The sequence below is a fragment of the Ovis aries genome, chromosome Y, assembly GCF_016772045.2.
Source record: "Ovis aries strain OAR_USU_Benz2616 breed Rambouillet chromosome Y, ARS-UI_Ramb_v3.0, whole genome shotgun sequence".
NCBI classification, from domain to species: Eukaryota; Metazoa; Chordata; class Mammalia; order Artiodactyla; family Bovidae; genus Ovis; species Ovis aries.
In genome coordinates, this window is record NC_082741.1 from 9,846,546 (window position 1) to 9,871,404 (window position 24,859).

Here is a 24,859-nt window from a genome sequence, read left to right on the forward strand (position 1 = left end):
GAGTCCCTCAGCTCTATGATATGAACTGCATATCACTCCAGAGCGCGCTCATCTGACAGCAAGGAGATCTGCAACTTTACTTGCCCGGACTCAACGGTGAGCAAAAAAGCACTTGGCAAATTAAGAGAGAAGTAGAGAGGACGGCTGGGGTGTGGGCAGATGGGACACATTGGGAATCTGAGATTAGCAGAGGCAAACTATTATACATAGAATAAACAACAAGCCCCTCTTTAATAGCACAGGGAACTACAATCAATATCCTGTGATATACCATAATGGAAAGGAATATGAAAAAGTGTATGTGTATATAACTGAATCATTTCCTTTACAACAGAAATTAATATATTGTATATCACTTATACTTCAATAAAATAAATTTTAAAGGACAGAAGACAGAACCTAAATGGAGAGTTTTCCCACAAGTGAACACAGAGCAGGCAAGGCTGCCTGCCACATCCCTAACAAGGACCATGCCATGAGGACAGGCGAGTCAGGGAGGGACTCCACCACTTCCTGGTCCCCTTTAATTCCTGGAAAGATCCAAGGCTGGCCCTCCACTATCCCACCACTGACAGTCACCTGGCTAGTGTATTTGGTAGTGTCTGCAGCCACATCAGAGGAAGCGGTGGTGATGGGCAGGACTGAATGAAGATGCAAGGGTGCTCGTGGACCCTGAGCTGGTGACGAAGGGCGACGACTAGGAGCTGGTCACCAGGGTGATGGTGGAGGTGGATGGGTTCTGTGTGATCCCTTTCTGCTGGACAGCTGTGAAAGCAAATGGTTCTTGGTCACCCCACTGCCTAAGGAAGGCTGTCCCAGCTCGAAGCTGTGGTGAGAGCAGGGGCCAATCCACACTCTCAAGTTTCCCTGCTTTCAAGAGACAATGATTTTCCCATTGACCAAACGAACATAGTTCCAAGGAGCCCTTTCTCAGCAAGGCCTCCTTGTAGGTCTTTAAGGACTAATACAGTTTCCAGCAGCTCAAGGCTGCATCCCTAGGATGACCCACACCCCTTTAACGTCCCACCTAAGAAAACTCAAGGCTGCCAATAGAATTGCCTATTTGTTCCAGTCAATAGCTAAGGATAGGGCCCTTTGCCCTGTCTCTATGAGAGGGCAGAAGCCTACCTTTAAGAGGTAACTGAGTTAGCAACCTCAGATATTTTACATGAACCAACACCCCCTGCCCACTTTGTGTAAAATTGTCGTTTTCTGACTCTATAGAATTCCCATGATTCCCCCTCCATATTCCCTAATCTCCTTTTAAAACCCCACTCCCCTGTGTACACACTGAAATTGACTTCAGTTCATGCAGGACATTTTGCCCTACTGCAATAGTAAATAGCAGATTAAAATCTATCCTAACTACTTCAACTAGTTCTTGCCCGTTTTTGGTTATCTTTAACACGACAATCTGGGAATTATGAACAATAGCATCAATGAGCTCTTTTTTGCCAGCTCCCAAGTTCCCCTGGAAGCTCATTATACCTAAGGGCTGTGATTCAGCAGCTTGGAAATCCCCATTCCAGCCTGAAAGATCCCAGACGTGGTTCTGCCACAGCAACACTTCAGACAGTAGGATCAATCCGGCTGTACTCCCATACTCTGTGTTCAATCTTGTGCTCTTCCTCCACCCCAGTCTTTGAAGAGTTTCACTGGGGACCAGTTCCATATCTGGTTACTCTTTCACTTCACAACGTGCTGCAACTCTTTCCAGTTCTCCTCCTGACAGTGCACTCAGAATGTGAGAGTTTCAATCCAAGAGCCCAGTAATGAAGAATCTCAGTGCCGGTTTCCCCATGAAACAAGACCAGTATCAATCCTCATAAGAGCCAGACAAACTAGTCCCCATCAGATCAGCACTTTGTTCGGCTTACATCAGCCCTGAAAGAGACTCCTGCTGGGGGCTGTCATTCTGCACTTTGGCAGTGGTTTGATGCTTGCTCTTCTTGCATTGGCTGGTGGGTGCTAATCCCTAGTTATTAAGGTATCGTTTACCATCCACGTCTCATACTGTACTCTTTCAAAAATTATGCCTAATGGTTCATGGACTTGCACAAGGAAACTTACACAAAGGTATTCATTGCAGGGCTGGTTACAACTGGTAAAAACTGGAAGCAGCCTAAATATCTATCTGTAGGTGAATTCTTTATTAAATAAACTGCGGGATATTGTACACCAGTGCAAAGCAAAAGGGAGAGATATATGCACTAACATGGGTTGACCTCCAAAACATGCTGAAAGGTGGGGGGAGAAAAAGGCAAGCAATTTACCATTTTGATGTTTTCCAATAGAAAAAAAAGACTAACCTGTGTGAAGTCATATATATATGTATATATATATGTAGATAAATATATATGCATATATGAATTAGAAAAAGACCTTATGGTTAACACTACTTTTGAGAAAGGGTGGAGTATGAAATAGAAAGTTAATAAAGACAACAGATTTTTTTTGCATAGACATCCATTTCAGCCCGTTCTAAGAAGACGTGTACATACTGTTTATTTATAGAAAGAACAGGAAAAAAAAAGTTCAAAACAAAGCTGGAAAATAATTTTTAAAAATAGTACCAAATGATACGTGTCAGGCCTCCAGGATACAGTGGGCGGGCAACCACAGGAACTAAAGAAAGAAACCAAGAACGATTTTTCTCATTCCATGTGGCAAAGAAGGACCGGGTGCCATGGAGAACAGAGCAGGGAGGGTCGGTCGGTACCTTTCACAGCCTGTCTGTTCTGGTATCTCATCCCCTGGGAAGACTGAGGCTGCTGCTGGCTCTCCTGCTGCTGCTGCAGACACTGCATCTTCTGCATGTGCCACTCTCAGGAGGGCGTTTGAAACTTCCCTGATGTGTTCCACACAACCTGTTGCATGGCCAGGGCAGTCTCCTTCGGCAAAAGCGGCCTCTGCTTTTTCACTGGGTTTCCCATGGTGCTGGTGGTTGTGATGGCTGCCGTGCAGGTGGTGATGGTGGTGGCCGTGACCCCAGCCCTGGGACTTTGGGAGGATGAACAGTTGAGGACCAGCATTTTGGCGGGAGACTGGCTGCCCGCTGTTATGGATGGTGGAACTTTACCTACAACTGAAGCCAATACATGAAAAAAAAAAAAAAAACAGAAATTAGACGAGACTCAGGCTGACCTGCAGGGTCTCCAGGCCAGTGAGCTCTAGGTCACCATGCCAGGATACCATGCCAAGGACCTCCCTGATAATTAGCACATTCTCTTTATATACATAGGCCAATTCTGCAGCATGTTCTGGCTTAAAACATCAGCCTCCTTGGGTTACATGCTTCCTCACATTTGAGATACTTCACAAGGCCTCTGGGTGACTGAGGCAAACATGACCCAGTCCCTGGCCTGGAGTTTCCCATCTGCTAGTTGATGAACCAGTGGATGAACAGAATCTTGCAAGTACCTTGTTTTACAAAGTTAGAGTTCACTAAGCAACTTGAGAAAGACTTAGCCAAAGTCCATCTGGACATTAACAGGAACACTTTCTTTGGCCAGGAAACCTACAGGAATCAGACAGCCTCCCAAAGGCCAAAGCACTGAATAACAATGAATCACCGAGAATGGAGAGTATTGTGTTTCATCTCTTCTAATTCCTTCCAGAATAGTCTCAGCATGGCCTGGCACCTTGACACACAATACTCAAGGGAACTCCACACCAAGGATAGAACCATCTCCAGCACAATGGTATTTATGGAGAATTTACAAGCATTGTTTCTCTTTTGACTGCAGTTATCTATCGTGCATCTTTTATGCAGAGCACAAAATACAGTTTTACCTAATGTCTTGTGGTCAAGTTTAATTCCAAAATTGAAATCAATTTTTCTTTAAAGAGCTGCTGCTTCAGATAAAGCATATATTAAGGCAGTAATTGTACTAGCAGGTTAGGAATGAGAAAAAAATTGAATACAAGTGACTAGAGTTTGAATAACCCTGCCTTTCGGAATGTATCTACCTGAAGGAACTGGTCTATGAGTGTGGATGGCAGGATTTCAACAGACAGCAGGGAAAATTTGGAGGAGAACAGTTTTAGTCAAGACATGTCCAGGAATAAGCACAATTTTGGTGAGTGAGGGCAGGAAGTGAGAAACACTGGCTGGAATGCAGATTAGAGCCAGAAATACTGAGCAGTGGAGAGGCGGTGGCTACATGAGGATTCATTTGTGAAGGGAAGGGGGCCAGCTCTGACTGCAGAGGCCCCAAGAACTGGAGAGATGAACATGCACCTCCAGAGAGGATCCTCTCTTGTTCACACAAAACACACAGGTACGAGTCAGCATCCTTGACCTCAGACGATGTGCCTTGACCCATAATCACACACTTTTAAAAAGGAGTGAAAATGAAGTCACTCAGTCATGTCCAACTATTTTGCAACCTCATGGACTGCAGCCCACCAGGCTCCTCTGTCCATGGGATTTCCTAGGCAAGCATGCTGGAGTGGGTTGCCATTTCCTTCCCAGGGGATCTTCCCGACCCAGGAAAGAAACCTGGGCCTCCAGGACTGCACACGCATCCTTTACTATCTGAGCCACCAAGGAAGCCCTTAATGACAACACCTCTTTTAGGGCCCAGCATGCTTCTGCTGCATGACTCCATGCCTGTCATTTTTAGATTTCTGTTACCCAGAAAAGACAGGAGTTCTTGATTATTCTAGGACAAGTATCAGTTAACTGAGTCTGTTGCAACCAAGGAGTGAGAAAGGAAAAGTGTGCTGACAGGCTGATTTTTCTGCCTGGGGGTGGAGGTGTCTTGGTCATTACACAACTGACTGGCCCTCTTGCTCCTCTAGGGAAGAATTCAGCCAAAGTCCTGGGCAGGAACACAGAGTGGGGCTCTACCTAGAATGAGGAGCCTCCATCCTTGCCTGGGACAAGCTTTCAGATATTAAACACAGCCACTGTCCCTTCCCCTTGCAGAGACAGGAGTGGCTTTGAGCTTGTCCCTTCCAAAAGACAAAGAGCCCACAGGCAAGATCTAACATGCAAAAGCAACTTCAGTGCCTCTCTTTTCTGCCATGTGAATAAAAAATATACTGTCCTTGTTGATTAGCTAGCCAGATAGCTCCTTGTGCAAAGGTCAACCACAAAAATGTCCTTTCTCTCTCTCATCTTGCAAAAGCAAATACCTGGTTTTGTACTATTGTTACTGCCCTCATAGATTCCCACTGGAGCTATTTTCCAAATTAAAACAAACAAGAAAACAACAACAAAAACAGAAGTATGCAATCTGAAAACATTCCAGGCTTGACACAGTCTTGGAGGGGGTCTTAATTTAGACACTAAAACATTTTAATTTCTAAAGGGTACTGATAGTTTACTCGGGAGCAGGGGGAGGAAAGGCCAAGGAAAATTGTATTTGTCCTAAAACTTTGGGAGTATATAATCACCTGTATTGTCAAAAAGAAGTGACTTTCTTAAAGGTCAACACTCCAAAAGCGACCCCGCCCAAGTAGCCTACTTATATCAGACTTAGGTCACTGTCTGGTACGTTAAAAAAGGACTTTTTAAGAAAAGGCTGGAAATGACTGATGTGACACAGATTAAGTGTAGTCATGGTCACAACTCTGGAGTTGTGAGGCAAGGGCTTCTCATTGCAGGGGGTTTTATGATGGCCACAGCTCTATGCTTGGAAAATAAGGAGCTGGTAAAGTCCTAGGTCTGGACCTGTCTGCACCATCCCAGAGAACCTACTAACAACTCCCCTTACCCCTGCCCCGCCCAGCGAGCTTGGAACTGGATTGTTAATGTCCCAGAGTTTAATTTGAGGAACCTGTTTTCCCCCTTCCTGCCACAGAAACACGTTCTAAGGAAATGCAAAAAAGTTCAGGGTCTCAGTGAATGAAAGCCACGAGAAGATGGAGGGTCCTGAGGAAGGGGTTCCTGAGAGGGAAAGCTAGAAAGTTTTGCATATATCATCTCAGCATCCTGGAAGGCTCCCCCTCTTGCACCGCTCTTTGGACTCATCCTTTTCCAGCCTTAGCCTCACTGCAGAGGATGGATTCCCTCCCAGCTCACACTCCCATGTTCCAGCTAGTCAGGCCTGCCTGCATGTCCCTCCCCCAGCTCTCCATATTCCTCCTCCAAGGCATTATCCTGTCAACAGAGTTACCTTTGAGGCACATGGCATCATCACCGACCCTCCACGTGAAGTGTGAGCTCCATTAGCTAAGCACCTACTGTGTGCTGGCCTCTCTTACACAATTGCTGTGCACAGGCAGTGAGCAAAACACACAGGCCGTCTCACCCCTCACTGAGCTGTGGACAGCCTGGGGACAAGCAGTCAGCACCTATGTGTATCAAGTGTGTCAGGTGACCACCAGAGTTCTGGGGGAAAGTAAAGTGGAGAATGGAGAACAGAGCAGGCTCTAGAGGTGGGCAGGCTCTAGGGGTGGGCTGGCTCTAGGGGTGGGCAGGCTTGATCACCATCAAGATCTGCCTGGTTTCAAGGTGACAGCAGAACAAAGGTGGGAGGAGAGGAAGTAAGCCAACTGAGCACCAGAGGGAGGGAATTTTGGGAGAGGAAACAAGGAGTTCAAAGGTCCCAAGGCTGGAGCTCCTGTGGAGAGCCAAATTGCCCACAGGGATGCACAAAGCAAAGGGCAGGGTGGGTGGGGGCAGTGCAGCTATGGAGATGCCTGGGGCCCTTCAGAGGGACTCCAACTTTTAGTCCAAGCACTTCTTTTTAAAGCAGATTCCTTTAACTTCCAAAATGAATTGATTTAGAGGGAATTTGTTATCTGGTTGTCCTTAACACTGGTGGTTCACTGGCCCCAATGCAGGGGCACAGGTTTGATCCCTGGTTGGGGAGCTGAGATCCCACATGCCACATGGCAGGCATACATTCAATTTAGAGGAGACAACATTAATAAGAATTATAAGGGTGACCATGAGAAAAGCTGAGTGCCGAAGAATTGATGCTTTTGAACCGCGGTGCTGGAGAAGACTCTTGAGAGTCCCTTGGACTGCAAGGAGATCCAGCCAGTCCATTCTAAAGGAAATCATTCCTGGATATTCATTAGAAGGAATGATGCTGAAGCCTGGATACCTAGGTCACCTGATGGGAAGAAGTGACTCATTGGAAAGGACTCTGGTGCTGGGAAAGATTGAAGGCAGGAGGACAAGGGGATGACAGAGGATGAGATGGTGGATGGCATTACTGACTCAATGGACATGCATTTGAGTAAGCTCCAGGATTTGGTGATGGACAGGGAAGCCTAGTGTGCTACAGTCCATGGAGTCTCAAAGAGTCAGACACCACTGAGCTAGTGAACTGAGTAATAGGGGTTATACATCATTATTTGACCAAACTGGTGTGAACCTCATGAATTATCACATGAATCCAGAACTGGTGTGCCAGGTCAAGAGCTGGTCTCCGGTGAGCCTACCTGAAGCCCTATGTTGAGGTGGGAGGGGGAGTCTTGAGCCCCTTTTCCATGTACAGATCTAATTGAGAAGAACCTCTGCCCTGAGCATGTGACAGTGAACAAAATAAACTTTGCTTCTATCAAAGTTAGGTTGAGAACCTGCTTAGGACTCTGGTCATGGGCACCCCCCTACATGCCCTCTCATTCCCACCTGGATGATGACAGAGGAGTCCATGAAGTTGTCACTACTATTCACTTGCCTTCTCATGTTAAAGGGGGCTTCTTAGGGTGGTGTAGCAGATGTTTTGAAATGATCATTTACTATCCTGAAATGAAATACTGATGGATAACAAAACCTCCTTAAAACCAAAATGTCCTGCCCCAGGAAAATTTTCAGTCAGAAATAAAAAAAAAAAAAAACTGTCCTGGATATCAACATCTAGGAACACAAAAAGAAATAGGGAGTGAATTCCCTCGTGGTCCAGTGATTAAGACTTCACCTTCCAATGCAGGAGGTGCAGCTTCTATCCACAGGGTGCTAAGATCCCATGTTTCTCAAGACCAAAACGTAAAACAGAAGTAATATGATAACAAATTCAATAAAGAGCTCAAAAATGGAAGCAACCTAGATGTCCATCAGCAGATGAAAGCATAAGAAAGCTGGGGTATATATACACAGTCGACTATTATGCAGCCATTCAAAAGAATACATTTGAATCAGCTCTAATGAGGTGGATGAAACTGGAGCCTATTAAACCGAGTGAAGTAAGCCAGAAAGAAAAACATCAATACAGTATACTAATGCATATATATGGGATTTAGAAAGGTAGTAACGATAATCCTATGTGCAAGACAGCAGAAGAGACACAGATGTATAGAACAGTCTTTTTTACTCTGTGGGAGAATGCAAGGTGGGTTGGTTTGTGAGAATAGCTCATGGAAATAGCATGTATATTATCATATGTGAAACAGACAGCCAGTCCATGTTCCATGCATGAGACAGGGTGCTTGGGGCTGGTGCACTGGGATGACTCAGAGAGATGGGTATGGGGAGGGATGTGGGAGGGGTGTTTGGGATGGGAAGACATGTACACCAATGGCTGATTCCTGTCAATATATGGCAAAACCACTACAATACTGTAAAATAATTAGCCCCCAATTAAAATGAATAAATTTATAAAAAATAAAACTATGTTGCAAAAAATAAGAGTAAGACAATAAAAATAACAACAGTAAGAAAAAAGAAATGGTCCAGATTGATTTTTTTTTTAAGAAATAAGAAAAGTTCATTTTTACTCAAGGGTCCCTCGGTGCCGGTAGTGCTAAAGAATCCACATGCTAATGCATGAGATGTAAGATTCACGGGTTCAGTACCTGGGTCAGGAAGCTCCCCTGAAGGAGGCCATGGCAACCCACTCTGGTATTCTTGGCTGGAGAATCCCATGGACAGAGGAGTGTTGGGTCTATAGGGTAACAAAGAGTTAGACACGACTGAGCACACATGTATTTATATTCACAGTAGCACGTACTCCAGTAGGTAAATGTTTGAGCACACAGCCTTGCACCCAAATATGCCATCACTGAGGATTCATCCTGGCAAAAATGCAGGAGGACACAAGTGTGCAGCCTCAGCCACTCACAAAGGCCATCGAGGTACTGTGTTCACCATGTGATTGCCCAAACTGCAGAACAACCCATGGTTAGCCTCTGAATAAAACGAAATATAGACTTCTCCAATTTATGCAATAATTCCAGCCCTGGAAAACTTTTATTAAATTAATGTGACAATGTGCAGATAAGGGTCTCCACTCAGGTTATTATGAATAGGTTTGTAGTTACTTAACTATCTGACAGAACATTTGAAAATCATTCAAGCCTAAAGTATGAGATGAAGCAGGCCCCCTCCCCCATGTGTGTTGCTAAGTCACTTTAGTCGCGTCAGACTCTGTGTGAGCCCATAGATGGCAGCCCACCAGACAGTGCCATCCCTGGGATTCTTCAGGCAAGAACACTGGAGTGGGTTGCCATTTCCTTCTCCAATGAATGAAAGTGAAAAGTGAAAATGAAATCACTCAGTTGTATCCGACTCTCAGCCACCCCATGGACTGCAGCTTACCAGGCTCCTCTGTCCATGGGGTTTTCCAGGCAAGAGCACTGGAGTGCGGTGCCATTGCCTTCTCCCCCACGTGTAGTGACCCCTTATCATGACAATAGTCAAAAGTCACACCCCTAGAATTTTTCACAGTCACTCGTTCTTCTTCAAGAACTAGAGTCTCCTAGTCTAGGGTCACCCTCCCTTAGTGAGCTGGCAGAGATGCCTCTTTATAAACTAAAGTGAAGATAAGTTGTCCATAGGTGTGTGGATTTATCTCTGGGCTTCCTATTTTGTTCCACTGATCTTTGTGCCATTCACACCAGTCAGAATGGCTGCTATCCAAAAGTCTACAAATAATTAATGCTAGAGAGGGTGTGGAGAAAAGGGACCCCTCTTGCACTGTTGATGGGAATGCAAACTAGTACAGCCACTATGGAGAACAGTGTGGAGATTCCTTTAAAAACTGGAAATAGAACTGCCTTATGACCCAGAAATCCCACTACTGGGCATGCACACCGAGGAAACCAGAATTGAAAGAGACATGTGTACCCCAGTATTCACTGCAGCACTGTTTATAATAGCCAGGACATGGAAGCAACCTAGATGTCCATCTGCTGATGAATGGATAAGAAAGCTGTAGTACATATATACAATGGAGCATTACTCAGCCATTGAAAAGAATACATTTGAATCAGTTCTAATGAGGTGGATGAAACTGGAGCCAATTATACAGAGTGAAGTAAACCAGAAAGAAAAACACCAATACAATATACTAACACATATATATGGAATTTAGAAAGATGGTAACAATAACCCTGTATGTGAGACAGTGAAAGAGACACAGATGTATAGAACAGATTTTGGACTCTGTGGGAGAGGGAGAGGGTGGGATGATTTGGGAGAATGGCATTGAAACATGTATAAGATCATGTAAGAAATGAATCGCCAGTCTAGGTTTGATACAGGATACAGGATTCTTGGGGCTGGTGCACGGGGATGCCTCAAAGAGGTGGTATGTGGAGGGAGGTGGGAGGTGGGTTCAGGATGGGGAACTCATGTACACCCATGGTGGATTCACGTTGATGTATGGCAAAACCAATACAGTATTGTAAAGTAAACAACAACAACAACAACAAAAACAACCAGAGAAATCTAAGTAGCTTTTAACATAAAAATGGAAATATTTGAAATTATTTTGAGATTCTAAAACAGTTTCAAAACTTCACCATTGATATATAAAGACATAAACTTAGGCTGCAAAGAAATACCATTTCAAACTTCAAGAAAAACTGAAAAATAGGATAAGAAATGTGTATAAAATAACTTGAAAAAGTTTTCTGATCCTAGATCTAAGACTTCCTGTGATCACTCAGGAACTGTAATGCCATGAACATGTTATTTAAAGTGTGTATAACTGTTAGCAAATGTTTGATAATTCTGTTGTCTTAATATTAAAAATACATTTCAAATATTTCAAATACAAAAAAAAAACTAAAGTGAAGTGAAGTGGAGTTGCTCAGTAGTGTCTGGCTCTTTGTGACCCCATATACTATGCAATCCGTGGAATTCTTCAGGCCAGAATATTGGAGGGGGTGGACTTTTGAGGAGGTGAACTTTCCCTTCTCAAGGGGATTTTCCGGAGCCCCGGGATCAAACCCAGGTCTCCCGCATTGCAGACAGATTCTATAGCAGCTGACCCACCAGACAATAGATAATATTTTGTGCTCTGCATAAAAGATGCAATATGGATAACTGCGTTCAAAGCAAAAGCCAGGTGTCTTAGGGGCTGTGCATAACCCCTCTTCTGTGCCTGGGAATCTGGCCCACTCTATTTCTCTGAGCCTTGGCATCCTCCCAGACTTCCACAAGGTGCTTTTTGCCTGCCTCACCTTTCTGCTCAGGGATCCATGTTTACACTTACATGCCTGTTAACACGTACAGCTTGCTCCACTGTGAGATCCCTGGGCTATTTTCCAGGATGTCAGTGCTTCTGCTGCCCCAAGATCTTTGTACCTTACACAAGCTCTTTCATGTGTTCAGTATCCATTCTTCCATCTCCCAGCCAGGCCAGTTCAGAGAGCTCACACGCGCATTTTTTCCAGTGCACGTTTGTGCATGCACACACACACACACACACAATTCTGAAACGAAACTTGCACACATGGGGAAACATTGGTTTACTTGTCCAGTATTATGGATTTTTGTAAGCACCCCTCTTTTTCGTCCACTTAATTTTTTCACTCACTACCTGATGAAGTCAGTGCCCTCTTCTACTTCTATGATATATCCTGGAAGGTGAATGGGATTTGCTCATAAGGGTGATTGACATGCAAAGAGGTTAGCAGGATTCAAAGTACTCACTGTGGACAGCTGAGTGACCTGTGCCTGTGTTCTCTACTTCTGTCTCCTTGGACTGGTTCATGGTGTCAATCAGGTTGGTGTGACTCCATTCCCTGTGCTTTCCTCCCAGAAACAACACAGAAATAGCAGGGGCTTTGAACTTGAAATTGCTCATGCACCCCTTTTCCCTGGGACAAGAATTCCTTAACAACTTTCTCTTTACAGAAAGGCAAGCCCCAATTCCTCTCACCTGGGTGACGATTTACTGACAATCATGAAGAAATTCTGCATGGGTAATGATGGACAGGGAGGCCTCGCATGCTGTGATTCACAGGGTCCAAAGAGTTGGACATGACTGAGTGACTAAACTGAACTGATCTGAATGACAGTTTAATGATCAATGCAAGAATACATTTGTAGGTGTATAAGCCAATGTATTTCAATCCTTCAGTAGTGTTTATAGAACACCAGTCAAACCCAAATCTTTCCTGACAGATAAAAAATTTCCTGACAGATGCATTCCTGCAACATCTTTGCCCTCCGTGATACTAATCAATATTTTCACTTCAGCAAGTAACATTCTTGCCCATCAGGCATTACTGTAAGTGTATGGGTATTCTTGTTTCCACATGTGGGTCACTGTTAACTATTCCTGTTGTAAAGCATTCCTTGCTGTGCTCAAATATCATGGAACTCTTTAAAAATGTCCAATTCAAGATGTTGGAAGCACTTGATTCAAGAATTCACATGCAATCTAACAAAGATCAACAAACTTTTTAAAAAATGAGTGAATATGAGCAACACAATGCATGTTTGTTGAATAGGAACATGCAAGAGCTCAGACAGCTATGGCAGCAGAGCTGTGCATAATGGCAAAGCATGTGCGCATCAAGAAAGAAGACAGGAGACGTACACAGATCCTCAGGAAGAAACATCAACTCACATTCATGGGCAAACACAATGGAAACACCCAGACTTCATTCTATACAGAGAAAACATGAACACATCCAGGGAACAGGAAGCAAATGCAGCTCAGGATGATTGAGCCAGAATGCTCATGAATTCATCACTAATCTGTAAAGTTTCACATGCATTGATATTCAGTGGAAGAAAACCTTAAACAATACATCCAAGTGTGCACTCAAATCTAATAGCACCTAGACTTTAGGGCCCAAGTGCCAGGGTCCAGCCCCGGTGGATCCAGGGTGATTCGAAGGTGGGGACGGAGTCGGCGTCTTTGGAAAAATACATATTTAATCACAGATATAGAGAGATTAGAAATGGATAGTGTAGTAGGACGATTAGTGGAGAAAAGGAGGCTGAATAACTTGGATTACGTGGAATAGCTTCCATGTTCCAGATGGTAATTCAGCCAGAAAAACGGGAGCAAGAAAGAAGCGACATGGGGGAATCAGTCTTTCCGGAAACTGATCCGATTTCTTTATTTTTGGGTTTGCTTATACACCTTTTGTTACACATAGAGATGAATACAGAGTCACGTGGAGGTCAGCAGTCCTGACCTTTATCAAAATCAGCTGCTTCACATAAATGTATATTAAAAAAAGGTCTTCGAGATATTACATCGTCTTCTGGCCATGAGTGAGACCTGCTGACATTTTATGATCCTTTCTTTCTGATAACCAAAGAACTTATTTCTTCCAAGGATGTTTTTTCTTAAACCAGGCACCACCCTCCAAATAAAGTTACATTCCTATAGGGTGAGGGTGCAGTGAGTTACAATCAAGAAAGGAATTTATTTAACCCAAGGTTAACGTAATTAGTCTTAAAGGTTAATACTTATTTCTCCTATATGCTTAAAGGTTAATACTTATTTCTTCCTATATGCTAGTTATATTCATGGAGATTTAGCAGCAAACATCAGCCCAACAAATGAAAATCCTTTCACCAATGCTCCCCTTAAGATTTATTTAGTCTTAAGATATAAAGTTACATTTTTACATAACAAGGACACAGTGATTTAAAACAAAGTACAGTGATCTATTACAAAAGTGAAAATCCATTAACTCAGAAAGTCTAGTATTGCTAACCTTAAAAACTACTATATTTCCTTCGCTATATTCCAAATACATTGATTAATATATTCCCAGGTGCCTAAGGATATGGAGGCCTGGCGGCAATCATTGACTCAACAAGAAGAAAAAGTCCTATGCTAATTAAGACTTTCAAAATACTCCAAAACTCTCTGTGCTGTTTACGGTTGAGAGGTAGTAAACAATCATGTGCCTAGTGGCAGCAGTATGGATAATCCTGTCACACAAGCTAGTCTGTCAGCAGAGAGGTTTGACCTGAGACATCCTTGTCCCATCCAGAGCAGGGAATTAGCAGCAATTATTGACACAACAAATGAAGAACCCTTCACCAATATAATTCCTAACCAACACACTATACTAATAATTTCTTACTCCCCAAAATAATTTGCCTTTAGCAAGTCTAAAACATCTCGTGCCTCTCAGATTGGGAGGCTGTAAACAATCACATGCGGCCGGACGAACCTATACAGGTGGGCTAGATAACCTTCAGAGGAGTCTGTAAGCTGAAACACTCTTGTCACACCCAGGAATTTTTATTCCCTTGGAGCTGCACGTTTACTCCTTCTCCGAGAGAAACGGTTATGGGGGAGAGCCCCCCGTAAAGTCAGAGGTGTAGGTGAGAGCATAAAACAGACTCTGGTTTGGGGGTTGATGCTCGGGAGCAGGGGGTTTCCTGAGGCTTGATCATGCCTTTGCGTATGCCAAGCCTCGTTCCTCATGACCTTTGCCATGGGCGGAATTCCTCACGCTAGCCCCCGGCACCCAAGTGAAAGCTATAAAGAGATTGGGACACAAGTCATGGCAAGTTTCCAGATAATGACCATCCAGCCAACCATCCACAGTTCAGTTTACTAACTGATTCATGACTACTCTGCACTCTTCACTCAAGGACGGGTTAGAGCTAAAGCCACCCCTGGTCCTGAAGCACCGGTAGGAAATATTAGGCATTGGGGGAGACTGTCCTAAACTTTTTGTCTTTAACTTCTTTGCAATGCCTTGCTAAGGCTTCTGAATGTGGATAAATGCCATGCGGTCCCTAGAATGAGCCCAGTCTAAGATCCTGAAAGCCATGCCTCAATATGCCATCTCAAAACCTCTGCAGAGTTATTACACCATAGTTTCGGCTTTGTTTTGTTTTGAACTAGTGCTGAGAATGACAGGTACCCATCTGACAGGGCCTTGAGGGTTCTTGGAAGTTTATAGATTAAAAGAGTAAGAAAACATGTTTCCAGTGTTTCCTGGGTGGTTGTTCAGAAACCCCCCCAGAGAAAGCCACGCCTTGCCTTCTAGAGCTGTAGATGCTTCTCTGAAGAAGGGGAAAACTAGGGTATAGATGTTCAAATGGAAAAGCTGGCCCTGAGCAGGAGATCTCATTCAGGGTATCTAGAAGGGAAATCCATAAACCTATGAACTTTCACGTTCAAAATTTATCCTTTGCCCTCCAAAGAGATGCTGCTTCAGGGAGAAATGTTGTAGTGTGAGAATTTCATGTGGGACAGAACTTCATGTGGGACATTACCCTCAGGCATGTCCACGTTGGAACCGTGGTATCTGGGATGAGAGGCCAACACTGAGGGAACAGATGTTGAACTCTCCCTACCCCATTTGTGCCAGTCTGTCCTTGGCCCAATCCAGAGGTGCATGCAATACTGGAAAGCAGTCATCTACTTCAGAAGGACCACCCTAAGTGCTGATCAGTCCCTCAGTGAGCTCCATATGCTCCAGGTGTTCCCACTGGCCCTCAAACAGAGTAGTGATATAGCCCTAGATAAAGGACAGGTCCGTCGTGGTTGAAAACATTCTTTGCTGAGCCATTCAGCAAGGAAGAGACACTGTCACCAGAGGGTTTGTGAGAAAAATGTTATTTCTACATCTTGGCCAGATAGAGGGCCTTGGGCAAAGAGGTTAAGCCTTTTTGGAAAAAGAGATATTAACCACTGCGCCATTGCAGCAGCAACAGCAGCAGCATGGGACACAGAGCACATGGCTGGATAGGTTGGCCGTAACATCCTCATTCCCCTCAATTCTGCCCCTGCACACTTTGTACTTAAACTGAGTTCCTGGAAAAAAAAATAAAGTTCACATGAGCTCAAACATCTATGACGGGATGTGTTTTCCTTCGTTTATCTGTTCCCTGGCAATTTATCTTTTCCCTGGTCATTTTTGTCAGAAACTAATATTCTTACGGCCTTCCCACCCCTCACTTTCTCCCTAGGCCACAGCCCTCTTCCATATACCTTATTCCCCCATTCCCTAAAATGTTACTGGGAAATCTAACTCTAGAAAGCGGATCTCAGCAAAGCTGACCATGTACTCATATACACACTCTTATACATATGGCCTAGGTTCATAGTGAGTTGAATGTTAAGGCTTTCTCCTTGTTATGTGCTCTTAAAGTCTGACGATATGCAACAGAGAAGATACCTGGGGCACCACCTTCCAACAAAATGGCATTCCACTCTTTCAATCTCTGGCCATTGTTCACCAGACCCTTTCCATGAACATCCACATTTCCCTTATAAAACTGCCAGACACACAGTTGATGAGCCACTCATCTTCTTTCTCCATCCTCCCCAACTCCCACCCCACAGGAAGAACTGTGTCCTCTGACACAACCCCAACATATGAATTAAGCCCCTCTACAAATCTCCATGGACTGGTAATTCCCACGTGGTAAACTGAGAATCCTACATGCAACTGAAGTGTTTGTTCTGAGGACCTGCCCAAAAATATGCAGACACATGCTAGATGCTTCTTATTTAGCTTTCAAAATTATTTCAGGTTTATTTGTGTCTCCCTGTTGATCTGTTTCACCACCAGAACACTCCACATTGCTTTCCAATCCAGAGAACTATGCTGGCCATTGATCTTCATGTGAAGCAGCTTCTTTGGTTTTCTATTTTAGGTAAAGGGGGACACTCCATCATACGTTCCTCAAAATCGGGGGGAAAGGGGTTCCTTTCCAAACAGAGACAGAAACAGATATGTAAACCTACCCTCTCTGAAAACATTAAAGACAGCTTTAATCTTTCACGTTAGTTTCCGAAGGAGAGAGTCTGTGAACGTTTACATTTTCTCTAAGCACATATTTAAAAACACACGTCCCAGTCTTCACCATAGAACTATTTACAGTAGCTAGGACATGGAAGCTACCTATATGTCCATTGGTAGATGAAGGGATAAGGAAGTTGGTGTACAGATACACAATGATATGTTACTCAGCTCTAAAAAGGAACGCATCGAGGCCAGTTCTAATGAGATGGAATGAACATGGAGCCTATTATACTGAGTGTAGTAAGTCAGCAAGAGAAGAACAAACACTGTATGTTCACACAAATGTATGGAATTGAGGACCTTGTAGGTGGTACTGAACATCCAACATGCTGGGCAGCAAAATAAGACACAGACATATAAAGAACAGACTTTGGTCTCAGGGGGAGATGGTGATGGTGAGTTAGTTTGAGAAAATAGCTCTAAAACATTTACATTACCTCATGTAAAACAGATGACCAGTACAAGTTTAATGCACAAAGCAAGGCAACCAATGTCATGTTGTGGCACTACCCAGAAAGACTAGAAGGGGAGGGCGGTGAGTGGTGGGTTTAGCATTTGTGGGGATATGTGTATACCTATGGGTGATTAATGCTGGCCAATGTAGTGCAAAACCTGTCATGGTATTATAAAGCAATTATCCTTCAGTTAAAATAAATAAAAGATTATTCTCCATAATCCTGCACAGTGGTCAGTATTCTCAGAATGAGGGTACCAGGTGAAAAAGATGAAAAGAAAATTAAAAAAAAGAAGAACAAGTGTGATGATCAAAATGGAATCAAATGATGGGTCAGTGGGGGAACAGACTTGCACAAAAGAGACTCACAGACCTTTTTGGAAAGGAGACTTCATGAGGAATAGTAGGTGGGCCCCAATTTAAGAGGAGCCTGAGGGTGGACTTGTTGGCCATGGAATGACAGTTCAGAGATGTGCAACTGACTTAGATGTAAATTGGAGTGACTCTGGCCTGGACAGGCCACTTCATCTATCTCAAGCTTCTCTAGTTAGAACCTGATTTTCACTACAGTTCTCTACCCTTGCTGTCTGTTGCTGATTCCCTCATGCCCTTGTGTCACTCTGTTCCACGGAGTCTCACTTTATCCACAAGAGAAATACATGACCCAAGTTCCTGGACAACATTTATGCCAGTGCTCAGCCCCTGGGCGCACCTCATCTCTTGTCCTCCCAGTACCTCTCGTGGTACAGCCTTCCTTGTCACATAGTACTGCAAAGGATTGGGCCACAGATCCTTTATGATGATCTGCCAGGGAAATGAGCAAGGTCAGCACAGGGATGGCCAGACCATGAGCCCTCCCATGGACCACCAACAGCTCCACCATAAATCACCAGTTCTGGCCCAATGGCCACATGGGACCCCAATTCAGCAATCCAGTCAGATCCTGTGATGTTTTGATAAAAGAACAAGTTGAAGAAGTTAACGCTGCTGTTGTGTTGCCTGTGGCTGTATGCTTTACGTTCAAACCCCTGGTACCACTGAACTGGAGTGGAACGAGATGTTCAGTATCGTGCAGGAAAAGGTGTATGGGAGAAAGACCTAAATCGCTTCCCAATTCAACCTCCACTTTTCTCCCCCAACCATCCAAATCCAGGGACCTGACTCTTACCAGTGACACTAATCAGATACTCCTTAACAATCATTTCATTCTTAAAATATCTATTCCTGAATGGACAATGTGATCTTGCAGTGATGAGTGGGATGCCTGAATCCCTCCACCTGCCAGGACAAAGTGTCAGGGGGTGGGTGGTTTCTCAGGTGTGAAATCTGTTTACAAAAGAGCTGTCCTTTCCTGTTTTCACGGATAAACCATGCTCTCTTCCCTCCCCAGTCACCTCCTTTTCACAATCATCAGTGTCCCCTGCCTGACCTTCAAGATGGTCATGAAGTGAATCATATCTGCATCTTGGTTCCTCATCATAACTGACATTTGGGGTGGTTCATAAACTGCTGTAGGTCAAGGAGCCTCTAGGTGCTAGAGGGAAAAGTGCTGGAAGAACAAAGCTAGCCTAAAGTGTAAGGACATCACCTAATATAAGTATGCAACAGCAAGGACATCACACCTAATATCACAGACAAATATGCAGGACAGAAACCATTACCCATCATCTCAAAAGATAAATTTTGTACCAGAACTGCCAGATCTGTAACCTGCTCCTGCGATAGCTCAGGTTAAAAAAAAATTCACAAGCACCACACCAAGGGATACAACTTCCATCCAGAAGCCAGGGATTCCTTGGATGATGGTGCTTCCTTGTTGTAGATGCAGCTTCAGTCTCTGACAGTTCTTATGTTTCAGGCGAGCATGCACCCTTTGGGCTTTCTTATTCATGGGATCCAACTCCAGCTTCAGGGCCACCAGCACCTCCAGTGCAGGCCGGTCTCTCTGGGCTCTGTGCCTTGGATGTTCCTGGCCCTGCTCCTCCGAGGACACCTGCTCCTGCTCCTCACACACCACCACCTCCACCTCCTCCATGATGTCTAACACCAGCAGCTGGAACTCCTGCCTGATTCCTGCCACCTCTCCCTCCTCCAGGGCCACACCTTCCTCCACTGCCTCCACCCAAAACAGGGTGGACTCCTCCTCTGGTGCACCACCTGGGGCCTCCATCTCCTCTGCCACCCCTTCCAGACTGGTAGGCCCCAGGGCCCCTCCCTCGTGAAGACCCAGGCTCACAACTAAGATCCAGGATCTGGGGGTGCTGCTGCCTTCCTCTGGCCCCATCTCACTCTGCATGGTGTTTTCGCTGTAACCCCTAGCTGCAAACAAGCTGGACACGAGAGCACAGCAGACAGACAGCAAAGCCCGCCCCCCACCCTCAGTTTATGTGGTACTAAGGCTGAGCTCTGAAGAATTGATGTTTTTGAACTGAGTCCCTTGGACTGCAAGGAGATCCAATCAGTCCATTCTAAAGGAGATCAGCCCTGGGATTTCTTTGGAAGTAATGATGCTAGAGCTGAAGCTCCAGTACTTTGGCCACGTCATGCGAAGAGTTGACTCATTGGAAAAGACTTTGATGCTGGGAGGGATTGGGGGTAGGAGAAGGGGACGACAGAGGATGAGATGGCTGGATGGCATCATTGACTAAATGAATGTGAGTCTGAGTGAACTCCAGGAGTTGGTGATGGACAGAGAGGCCTGGCGTGCTGCGATTCATGGGGTCACAGAGTCGGACACGACTGAGTGACTGAACTGAACTGAACTGAAGAACAGGTTACTTCCCCCACAGCCAATGAGCAAGGAAAGGGAGACCCACAAGCACAGAACCCTGCACCACCACGCACTCCTAGTATGGTAGCAGGAAGGGGTTGAACTCTCCACCCTGACCTCCAGACCTCATCAAAGAACCAATCAAGTGGAGTCCAAAGGCATTGGCTCCTGGGACACGCCCCTTAGAATTCTGGACCTTCTGGCAGCCAGTGATCCTGCAACCAAACACTTCCCAGCGCAAAGTGGATGGGTCCACGCAAGCTATTTGCCTGATGAACAGTGCAGCAGTACCTGACCTGTGACTGGGAGAGCCAGGCCACCTGACGCTGCAATCATCCTCAAGCTTGAAATTGCCTCTGGGGCAGCCGGCAACTCCATGTGCTCAGGGATCCACACAAGTGAGACAGGGTTCCTGGGTACCTCAGGGAAAGAGGTTCTCACCTCGGATACAAAGTGAATGTCACGGGCAGGAGGTGGGGATGAGGAGGGAGGGGGCAGGGTGGGGGCCGGCTTACACTGATGTCACCCTCATTCACCTGCTGCAGAATCGTCCCTAAACTCGTGCCTTGGGCTTGAGCAGTGGCAGGAATGCAGGCATGCTCAGTGGAAGAAGCAGAGCACTTTCCTCTTCTTGCTTTCTTTGCCGCACAATGCAGCCCCATGCCAAACCACACTGGAGCCCCTGGCCTATGGTCTGTGAGCCTCTGGCCTTTCCCCCCTGCCTGCAACTTAGAGCAGGCATCTGGGTGGCTAAGGTTGTGTGCATGTGGATGTTCTTCACAGAGGAACAGAGCTCCTCACACACACACACACACACACACACACACACACACAGAGGTGACACAATTACACACGTGTACACACATGTGTGCAATGCACAGACACAAATGCAAACAGATGATTCAGATACTGAAGAACTAGCGGTTCGCATGAAATGCATAGATTTTTCTCTCACAGAAAAATGTTCATTCTGCTTTCAGATGTGAACTATAAAGAAGTCCAATTTTCATGAAGGAGAATGATGCCTAGATTTTGATACAGGCAATATAGAGAACTCCATATTTCATGGTTGACAGTCTTTGTTTTATACATGAGAAATACAAAGAACTAAGTATTTCAACAAGATAGCATCACTATGAACAAAGCTAGTGGAGGTGATAGAATTCCAGCTGAGCTGTTTCAAATCCTGAAAGATAATGCTGTGGAAGTGCTGCACTCAATATGCCAGAACATTTGGAAAACTCAGCAGTGGCCACAGGACTGGAAAAGGTCAGTTTTCTTTCCAATGCCAAAGAAAGGCAATGCAAAAATTGCTCAGACTACCACACATTTGCACTCATCTCACATGCTAGTAAAGTATGTTCCAAATTCTCCAAGCCAGGCTTCAGCAATACATGAACCGTGAACTCCCTGATGTCCAAGCTGGTTTTAGAAAAGGCAGAGGAACCAGAGATCAAATTGCCAACATCTGCTGGATCATGAAAAAAGCAAGAGAGTTCAAGAAAAACTTCTATTTCTGCTTTATTGACTATGCCAAAGCCTTTGACTTTGTGGATCGCAGTAAACTGTGGAAATTTCTTCAAGAGATGGGAATACCAGACCACTTGACCTGCCTCTTGAGTAATCTGTATTTAGGTCAGGATGCAACAGTTAGAACTGGACATGGAACAACAGACTGTTTCCAAATAGGAACAGGACTACGTCAAGGCTGTATATTGTCACCCTACTTATTTTACTTATATGCAGTAAGAAACGCTGGACTGGAAGAAACACAAGCTGGAATCAAGATTGCCTGGAGAAATATCAATAACCTGAGATATGCATATAACACCACCCTTATGGCAGAAAATGAAGAGTAGCTAAAACCTCTTGATGATAGTGAAAGAGGAGAGCAAAAAAAGTGGTCTTAAAGCTCAACATTCGGAAAACGAAGATCATGGCATCTGGTCCCATCACTTCATGGGAAGTAGATGGGGAAACAATAGAAACAGTGTCAGACTTTATTTTATTGGGCTGTAAAATCACTGCAGATGGTGACTGCAGCCATGAAATTAAAAGACACTTACTCCTTGGAAGGAAAGTTATGACCAACCTAGATAGTATATTCAAAGCAGAGACATTACTTTGCTGACTAAGATCCGCCTAGTCAAGGCTATAGTTTTTCCTGTGGTCATGTATGGATGTGAGAGTTGGACTGTGAAGAAGGCTGAGCGACAAATAATTGATGTTTTTGAACTGTGGTGTTGGAGAAGATTCTTGAGAGTCCCTTGGACTGCAAGGAGATCCAACCAGTCCATTCTGAAGGAGAACAACCCTGGGATTTCCTTGGAAGTAATGATGCTAAAGCTGAAGCTCCAGTACTTTGGCCACCTCATGCGAAGAGTTGACTCACTGGAAAAGACTCTGATGCTGGGAGAGATTGGGGGCAGGAGGGGAAGAGGACAACCAAGGATGAGATGTCTGTATGAAATCATGGACTCAATGGACATGAGTCAGAGTGAACTCCAGGAGATGGTGATGAACAAGGAGGCCTGGCGTGCTGCAATTCATGGGGTTTCAAAGAGTCGGACACGTCTGAGCGACTGAACTGAACTGACTGATGTACACCTCAAATTGATTCATTTTGACATACGTACAGCAAAAACTAAAGCAACACTGTAATATGACTTTAGCCCAGAAATAATTGTTGGAAATTCATTACATGTCAAGTATAATTCCAGCAGTGAATAAATAAATGGTAGTCCCATTTGCAATATATATCCTAGGGACATTCAGTCAGTTCAGTTGCGTCTGGCTCTTTGCGACCCCATGAATTGCAGCACGCCACCCCTCCCAATCCATCACCACCTCCTGGAGTTCATGCAGACTCATGTCCATTGAGTCAGTGATGCCATCAAGCTATCTCATCCTCTGTCATCCCCTTCTCCTCCTGCCCCCAATCACTCCCAGCATCAGAGTCTTTTCCAATGAGTCAATTCTTCCCTACCGTGGCTGAAATACTGGAGTTTCAGCTTCAGCATCATTCCTTCCAAAGAACACCCAGGACTGATTTCCTTTAGAATTGACTGGTGGGTGGATCTCCAAGCAGTCCAAGTGTCTTCTTCATCTCCACAGTTCAAAAACATCAATTATTAGGTGCTCAGCTATTTTCACAGTCCCATTTTCACATCCATACATGACCACTGGAAAAACGATATCCTTGCCTAGATTGACCTTTGTTGGCAAAGTACTATCTCTGCTTTTCTATATGCTATTCAGCTTGGTCATAACTATGCTGAGTTAAATACTTCAGTTGGAGGAAGATGAACAATTTTACATCACGTGACATTGTTAAGTTGAATTACCTATGTTAAAGACACAGTGTAGAATGTGGTCATTGGGCTAGTGGAAATGGCCCATGATGGCCCAAGTTACCAACTTCAGTCAAATGGCCCATGATGGCCCAAGTTACCAACTTTCAGTCACAATTTCAATAAGATCACCAAGGAACATATTGTAATAGAGGCAGGATGGGAAATGGAGCTGCAGGCCTCAGCCCAAGACCACTAGGGAAGTTAGAAAACCCAACACCACCAGCAGAAAGCCTCTCAGCAGAATGTACTGAAAGATATATTACAGCCTTCCCACAGGGCCTTCCAGGCCCTTGGACCTTGGGCTGGGTAATAATCTGTGGAGCTTGGGCAATCTCCAGGAAAGTCTGTGTCTTACAGAGTCCCGGAGCCCTTGCTGAAGCCACTCAGTGACCTGGCCCAGGTTTCAAAGCAATGACCAATATGTCCCATCCCAACCTCCATGTCCAAATGGTTGTGCCAATCTCCATGGGTCACAGTGTACAGGACCCAGCTCTCCATTTGGATAGACTAAGGAGGCTGAGAGCCAGCTTCATGCTGGGTACCTGGCTCCTTCATTGAAGGTGGCTGGGCAGGGTAATGGGGGCCTTGGTAAGAGGAGGGCACAGAGAACTGAGAACTGCCTTTTCAAGCTGTGACTGGGCACTTCTGGAAGTAACAAGACTGGGTGTTAGATGTATGCTCCCAGACAGGATAACCGGCCTACACAGGGACCCCCTCCTCACAACCAGGACCTTGGAGGGTGAAAGTCAATTTTGGGAATCACCTTTCAGGGCATACGGAATAATATTCGTTTTCCCTTGAGGATTACAGGAACTCAGTTAATTGACCATCACCTTACATCAAGAAAACAATATCTGACAGCAAGAAGTTTGCAACAACTTATCACACTCCTCCCTCACGTTTTCTATATGTAGCCTTTGTGGAAATCTTTGAGGGAGTTTGCAATCTTTCTTTTTTTTTCAATGGCTTAAGCTTTTATTATTTTTTAATACAAGCATTTAAAATTATAAGCATTTCTAGATATGCATCTCATGAATTCTGATATGCTGTGTTTTTATTATCACTCAATTAAAATATTTTCTAATCTTTTTTTTTTACCTTTTTAAAAATTTTATTTAATTGGAGGTTAGTTATTTTACATTATTGGGGTGGTTTTTGCCATATGTTCACATGAATCAGCCATGGGTGTACATGTGTTCCTCATCCTGACCCTCCCTCCCACCTCCCTCAGGGTTATCCCCGAGCACCAGCCCTGAGCACCCTGTCTCATGCATCAAACCTGGACTGGCCATCTATTTCATATATGATAATATACATGTTTCAATGCTGTTCTCTCAAATGCTGTGCTCTCACACCTTTGCCTGC

At 44.6% G+C, this 24,859-nt stretch overlaps 1 pseudogene; it reads right to left on the reverse strand.

Annotated features, from left to right (window-relative positions):
- Nucleotides 1-19,667, reverse strand: part of LOC132658890 (testis-specific Y-encoded protein 1-like) — an 89,974-nt pseudogene extending 70,307 nt beyond the window's left edge.
- Nucleotides 19,668-24,859: the final 5,192 nt, after the last annotated feature.